This window comes from Galeopterus variegatus, unplaced genomic scaffold (genome assembly GCF_000696425.1).
Source record: "Galeopterus variegatus unplaced genomic scaffold, G_variegatus-3.0.2 Scaffold1223, whole genome shotgun sequence".
Lineage (NCBI taxonomy): Eukaryota > Metazoa > Chordata > Mammalia > Dermoptera > Cynocephalidae > Galeopterus > Galeopterus variegatus.
In genome coordinates, this window is record NW_007727334.1 from 25,337 (window position 1) to 32,027 (window position 6,691).

Genomic DNA, 6,691 nt, shown 5'->3' on the forward strand with positions numbered 1-6,691 from the left:
CAATTGGTGGCTGATAACAATGGTCCGGACCTGGGTAGATGTGGTGACTGCTTCACGTTGCTAATATGCTCAATTCCACTAGTGCTAGATTTTATGTTCAGGGTATTTTAATAAAGTAAAATAAAGTTTTCTTAATCAAATATTATATTTATAAATAAAACATACTTTGTAAACATATATAACTATTACTAGATGCATGATATATAAATCTGTACCACACATATTACATATGCTTATAGTATAGGATATACTTAATACAGAACATTAATTTTTACCTAGGAAAATTTTTTATATTTACAAATATAAAAAAATGATTTTAACCTCAAACAGAAGAACATGGAGCCTATGAAATGCAGATCTTACCGTTGATAGGAATCCAGGCGGTTGGACACACCAAACACAAACTAACCAGAGGACACACACAGGGAAGAAGCCCAATGTTCGCAGGCGTGTGGACAAGGCTTTAGTCAAAAGCCAAACCTCATCCTACACCAGAGGACACACACAGGGGGGAATACCTCTTTCCAGGAAGTGTCGCAGAGGCTTTAGCCAGAAGCCAAACCTCATCCTACACCAGAGGACACACAAACGGGAGAAGCGATACGTTTGGAGGAAGTGGCAGAGGCTTTACCCAAAAGACAAACCTAATCCAACAACAGAGGGTACGCACAGGGGAGACGCCCTAACTTTGCAGTGAGTGTGGTACACGCTATGGATGTAAGCCAGTCCAAATCCAACACCACAATCCACATCCAACACCAAAGAACACACGCAGGAGATAAGCCATATGTTTGCATGGAGTGTGGGAAAGGCTGTAGCCAAAATCCAAAGCTCATCCTACACCAGAGGACACACACAGGGGAGAAGCCCTACGTTTGGGAGAAGAAGCAGAGGCTTTAGTCAAAAGCCAAGCCTTATCCTACACCAGAGGACACACACAGGGAAGAAGCCCGACGTTTGGAGGAAGTGGCAGAGGCTTTAGCCAAAAGCCAAACCTCATCCAACAGCAGAGGGCACGCACACCCGCAGGTTAGAAGCCATATCTCTGCAATGAGTGTGGGAGACGGTAGGGACATAAGCCACACAACATCCAACACCAGAGAACACACACTGGAGAGAAGCCCTACGTATCAGGTAGTGCAGGGAAGGCTTTACCCAGAATCCAAACTTCATGCAACACTAGAGGACACAAACAGGGGAGAAGCCATACGTTTGTAGGAAGTGACAGAGGCTTTAGCCAAAAGCCAAACCTCATCCTCTACCAGAGGACAGGCACAGGGGAGAAGCCATACGTTTGGAGGAAATGCCAGAGTATTAGCCAAAACCCCAACCTCATCCTACACCAGAGGACACACACAGGGGAGAAGCCACACTTTTGGAGGAAGTGGCAGAGGCTTTAGCGAGAAGCCAAACCTCATCCAACAGCAGAGGGCACTGGCAGGTTAGACACACTATCTCAGCAAAGAGTTTGGGAGATGGTATGAACGTGAGCCACTCCACATCCAACACCAGATGACACACAGAGGGGAGAAGCCGTATGTTTTGAGGAAGCGGCAGAGGCTTTAGCCAGAAGCCAAACCTCATCCTACACCAGAGGAAACACACAGGGGAGAAAACCTCTTTCCAGGAAGTGTCATAGAGTCTTTGGCAAAAAGTCCAACGTCATCCTACACCAGAGGACACACACATGGGAGAATACCTCTTTGCAGGAAGTGAGGCAGAAGATTTACCCAGAAGCCAAACCTCATTCAATACCACAGCACACTGAGGGGAGAAGTGCTATTTTGCCAGGGAGTGTGGAAGAGGGTTTGGCTGTTAAGTCAGTCCTCATCGAACACCAGAAAACACACACTGGAGAGAAGCCCTACGTTTGAGGGAGTGCAGGTAAGGCTTTACCCAGAATCCAAACCTCATACTACGCCAGAGGACAGACACGGGGGAGAAGCCATACGTTTGGAGGAATTGGCAGAGGCTTTAGCCAAAAGCCATACCTCATCCAACAGCAGAGGGCACGCACAGGGGAGAAGCCATACGTTTGGAGGAAGTGGCAGAGGCTTTAGCCAAAAGCCAAACCTCATCCAACAGCAGAGGGTAACAGCAGGGTAGACGCCCTATCTCTGCAATGAGTGTGGGAGACGGTATGGACCTAAGCCACCCCACATCGAACACCAGAGGACACACACTGGAGAGAAGCCCTACGTTTGGGAGAAGTGGCAGAGGCTTTCCTCAAAGGCAAACCAAATCCAACAGCAGAGGGCACGCACAGGTTAGACGCCTTATCTCTGCAATGAGTGTGGGAGACAGTATGGCCGTAAGCCACTCCACATCCAACACCAGAGAACACGCACTGGAGAGAAACCCTACGTATGAGGAAATGCAGGTAAGGCTTTACCCAGAATCCAAACCTCATCCTACACCAGAGGACACACACAAGGGAGAAAGCATACATTTGGAGGAAGTGGCAGAGGCTTTAGTCAGAAGCCAAACCTCATCCTACACCAGAGGACACACACAGGGGAGAAGCCATACGTTTGGAGGAAGTGGCAGAGGCTTTGGCCAAAAGCCAGACAATATCCTAAACCAGAGGACACCCACAGGGGAGAAGCCATACATTTGGAGGAAGTGGCAGAGGCTTTAGCCAAAAGCCAAACCTCATCCACCAGCAGAGGGCACGCACAGGTTAGACGTCCTATCTCTGCAATGTGTGTGGGAAACGGTATGGAAATAAGCCACCCCACATCTAACACCAGAGAACAAACACTGGAGAGAAGCCCTACGTTTCAGGGAGTGCAGGTAAGGCTTTATACAGAATCCAAAACTAATACTACACCAGAGGACACACACAGGGGAGAAGCCATACGTTTGGAAGAAGTGGCAGAGGCTTTAGCCATAAGCCAAACCTCATCCAACAGAAGAGGGCACGCACAGGTTAGACGCCCTATCTCTGCAATGAGTGTGGGAGACGGAATGGCCGTAAGCCACTCCATATAAAACACCAGAGAACACACACAGGAGAGAAGCCCTATGTATGAGGGAGTACAGGGAAGGCTTTACCCAGAATCCAAACCTCATCCTACACCAGAGGACACACACAAGGGAGAAGCCATACATTTGGAGGAAGTGGCAGAGGCTTTAGCCAGAAACCAAACCTCATCCTACACCAGAGGACACACACAGGGGAGAAGCCATACGTTTGGAGGAAGTGGCAGAGGCTTTGGCCAAAAGCCAGACAATATCCTAAACCAGACGACACCCACAGGGGAGAAGCCATACGTTTGGAGGAAGTGGCAGAGGCTTTAGCCAAAAGCCAAACCAAATCCAACAGCAGAGGGCACGCGCAGGGCAGACGCCCTAAATTTGCAGTGAGAGTGGGAGACGCTATGGATGTAAGCCAGTCCAAATCCAACACCAAAGAAAACACACAGGAGATAAGCCATATGTTTGCATGGAGTGCGGAGAAGGCTATAGCCAAAATCCAAACCTCATGCTAAACCAGAGGACACACATAGGGGAGAAGCCCTACGTTTGGGAGAAGAGGCAGAGGCTTTAGTCAAAAGCCAAACCTCATCCTACACCAGAGGACACACACAGGGGAGAAAACCTCCTTGCAGGAAGTGCAGCAGAGGTTTTATCCAGAAGCCAAACTTCATTCCATACCACAGCACACAAAGGGGAGAAGTGCTATTTTGGCAGGGAGTGTGGAAGAGAGTTGGGCTGTTAAGTCAGTCCTCATCAAACACCAGAAAACACACACTGGAGAGAAGCCCAACGTTTCAGGGAGTGCAGGTAAGGATTTAGCCAGAAGCCAAACGTCATACTACACCAGAGGACACACAAAGGGGAGAAGCCATACCCTTGGAGGAAGTGGCAGAGGCTTTAGCCAAAAGCCAAACCTTATCCAACAGCAGAGGGTACGCGCAGGNCCAAAACCCCAACCTCATCCTACACCAGAGGACACACACAGGGGAGAAGCCATACATTTGGTCGAAGTGGCAGAGGCTTTAGCCAAAAGCCAAACCTTATCCAACAGCACAGGGTACGCGCAGGGGAGACGCCCTAACTTTGCACTGAGTGTGGTACACGCTATGGATGTAAGCCAGTCCAAATCCAACACCAAAGAAAACACACAGGAGATAAGCCATATGTTTGCATGGACTGTGGAGAAGGCTATAGCCAAAATCCAACCCTAATGCTAAACCAGAGGACACACAAAGGTGAGAAGCCCTACGTTTGGGAGAAGAGGCAGAGGCTTTAGGCAAAAGCCAAACATCATCCTACACCAGAGGACACACACAGGGGAGAATCCCTTTAGGCAAAAGCCAAACATCATCCTACACCAGAGGACACACACAGGGGAGAATCCCTTTAGGCAAAAGCCAAACATCATCCTACACCAGAGGACACACACAGGGGAGAATCCCTTTAGGCAAAAGCCAAACATCATCCTACACCAGAGGACACACACAGGGGAGAATCCCTTTAGGCAAAAGCCAAACATCATCCTACACCAGAGGACACACACAGGGGAGAATCCCTTTAGGCAAAAGCCAAACATCATCCTACACCAGAGGACACACACAGGGGAGAATCCCTTTAGGCAAAAGCCAAACATCATCCTACACCAGAGGACACACACAGGGGAGAATCCCTTTAGGCAAAAGCCAAACATCATCCTACACCAGAGGACACACACAGGGGAGAAGCCATACATTTGAAGGAAGTGGCAGAGGCTTTAGCCAAAAGCCAAACCTCATCCAAGAGCAGAGGGCACGCGCAGGTAAGACGCCCTATCTCTGCAATGAGTGTGGGACACGGTATGTACATAAGCCACCCCACATCCAACACTAGAGAACACACAACTGGAGAGAAGCCCTACGTTTGAGGGAGTGCAGGTAAGGCTGTACCCAGAATCCAAACCTCATCCTACACCAGAGGTCACACACTGGAGAGAAACCCTACGTATGAGAGAGTGAAGGTAAGCCTTTATCCAGAATCCAAACCTCATCCTACCCCAGAGGACACACACAGGGGAGAAGCCATACGTTTGGAGGAAGTGGCAGAGGCTTTAGCCAAAAGGTAAGCCTTATCCTACACGAGAGGACGCACACAGGGGAGAAGCCATACGTTTGGAGGAAGTGGCAGAGGCTTTAGCCAAAACCCAATCCTTATCCAACAGCAGAGGGTACGCACAGGGGAGACGCCCTAACTTTGCAGTGAGTGTGGTACACGCTATGGATGTAAGCCAGTCCAAATCCAACACCAAAGAACACACACAGGAGATAAGCCATATGTGTGCATGGAGTGTGGAGAAGGCTATAGCTAAAATACAACCCTCATGCTAAACCAGAGGACACACACAGTGGAGAAGCCCTACGTTTGGGAGAAGAGGAAGAGGCTTTAGTCAAAAGCCAAACCTCATCCTACACCAGAGGACACACACAGGGGAGAATACCTCTTTCCAAGAAGTGTCGCAGAGGCTTTTAGCAAAAAGCCAAACGTCATCCTACACCAGAGGACACACACATGGGAGAATACCTCTGTAGAGGAAGTGAGGCAGAGGATTTATCCAGAAGCCAAACCTCATTCAATACCACAGAATACAGAGGGGAGAAGTGCTATTTTGACAGGGAGTGTGGAAGAGGGTTTGGCTGTTAAGTCAGTCCTCATCAAACACCAGAAAACACACACTGGGACTGGCCCGGTGGTGTACAGGATAACTGCGTGGCTTGGGAAGTGTGGCGGCGCTCCCGCCCGAGGGTTCGGATCCCACATACAGAAAACACACACTGGAGAGAAGCACTACGTTTCAGGGAGTACAGGTAAGGCTTTATCCAGAATCCAAAACTCATAGCGGCAGAGGCCTTAGCCAGAAGCCAAACCTCATCCTACACCAGAGGACACACACAAGGGAGAAGCCATACGTTTGGAGGAAGTGGCAGAGGCTTTAACCAAAACCCAATCCTTATCCAACAGCAGAGGGTACGCACAGGGGAGACGCGCTAACATTGGAGTGAGTGTGGTACACGCCATGGATGTAAGCCAGTCCAAATCCAACACCAAAGAACACACGCAGGAGATAAGCCATATGTTTGTATAGAGTGTGGAGGAGGCTATAGCCAAAATCCAACCCTCATGCTAAACCAGAGGACACACACAGGGGAGAATCCCTACGTTTGGGAGAAGAGGCAGAGACTTTACCCAGAATCCAAACCTCATCCCACACCAGAGGACACCCACAGGGGAGAAGCCATACGTTTGGAGGAAGTGGCAGAGGCTTTGGCCAAAAGCCAGACAATGTCCTAAACCAGAGGACACACAGAGGGGAGAAGCCATACGTTTGGAGGAAGCGGCAGAGGCTTTAGCCAAAAGCCAATCCTTATCCTACACCAGAGGACACACACAGGGGAGAAGCCATACGTTTGGAGGAAGTGGCAGAGGCTTTAGCCAAAAGCCAAACCAAATCCAACAGCAGAGGGCACGCACAGGTTAGACGTCCAATCTATGCAATGTGTGTGGGAGACAGTATGGAAATAAGCCACCCCACATCCAACACCAGAGATCACACACTGGAGAGAAGCCCTACGTTTGAGGGAGTGCAGGTAAGGCTTTACCCAGAATCCAAACCTCATCCTACACCAGAGGACACACACAAGGGAGAAGCCATACGTTTGGAGGAAGTGGCAGAGGCTTT

At 49.4% G+C, this 6,691-nt stretch overlaps 2 pseudogenes; both read left to right on the top strand.

The window, feature by feature from the left end:
• Positions 1 to 711: 711 nt before the first annotated feature.
• LOC103592836 lies at positions 712 to 4,715 on the top strand (annotated as a pseudogene).
• Positions 4,716 to 4,798: 83 nt separating this feature from the next.
• Positions 4,799 to 6,691, top strand: part of LOC103592837 — a 5,509-nt pseudogene continuing 3,616 nt past the window's right edge.